Source organism: Juglans regia, chromosome 5, assembly GCF_001411555.2.
Source record: "Juglans regia cultivar Chandler chromosome 5, Walnut 2.0, whole genome shotgun sequence".
Lineage (NCBI taxonomy): Eukaryota > Viridiplantae > Streptophyta > Magnoliopsida > Fagales > Juglandaceae > Juglans > Juglans regia.
The window spans coordinates 2223761-2224933 of NC_049905.1; positions in this window are offsets into that span (position 1 = coordinate 2223761).

The following is a 1173-nucleotide window of genomic DNA, read 5'->3' on the forward strand; positions in this document are numbered from 1 at the left end:
AAAATTTTAATATTTTGTAAGATAAAGGCGCTATTACTTTTTTTTATTAGTTACAAATTTATTTTTTAATGAGTTTGTAATTTTTTTAAAAATATTTAAAATGATATAAAAAAATAACATACAAAAATAAAATAAAATAAAATAAAATGCACTTATGGACAGAACTTTCAGGGCCGGCCTAGTAGTTTCCTTTCTTTAATTCATCTGGACGATATAGTTATTTTATTCTAACATTGTGCGCAATAGCTATACGTGGAATCCAACAACTGTATGTTGAATAAATCGTTATTACATAATCATCACTATTGAGGCGGAGGACGAGGGAAAGCGTCTAGCATTTGAACGAAAGATAGCAATTGGCCGTGTTGTGATTTATAGAGAGGATCAGATAGCAACACGAAGTGCACTATAATCTATCATAAAAAACCTACCACTTTCTCTTTCCTGTTTTTATTTTACCTCTACTTTCCCCTCAAGGATGGCCGACATGTTGGAATGTCCCAATATTTGTCAGCATTCTCACTACCAATTAAGATAAACATATAACTCGAAATGATATTATTGATCAACTAGAATCATTATTGTTGAACACCCACCTGCGTATATAAAATATGTCGTGTCAATTTATCCTTCATCACTTTTTTGAAAAGAAGTTGCCCTTCAATTAAATCTAGAAAGAAGTTGTCCTTGAATTAAATCGAGACATAAAAAAAAAAAGATAAATAATGACGTTCTATATTTGCTAAAATTTTCATGTTACCATTGTAAACACATGAGCGTTGCACAACCATGGTATGTAATTTTTTTTTTAACCTTCAATTTATATCACTCACTTAAAAAAATTTAACATATCTTTTCTAGATATTCTAACAAATAACTATATTTTTATTGATAATAGTTGTCGAGCATATGTTGAACTTGATGATGGTACATGATAACTAGCTACGATAATGTTTGGTGAAATCGCAGAAAAAACGTTGGGTTATTCAGTAATTCATTTTATGAATCATACTGGCAATGTAACATAATATTACATTTTTTAAACTAATAAATTTTTATAATAAATTTTTATTTATTTACAAGAGCATTTGCTATTCTTGAAAAATATAACTAAGGAAATCTCAAAAAAAGAATGGATAATTGAACTTCGTGCAGATATAGACCAAATGAACC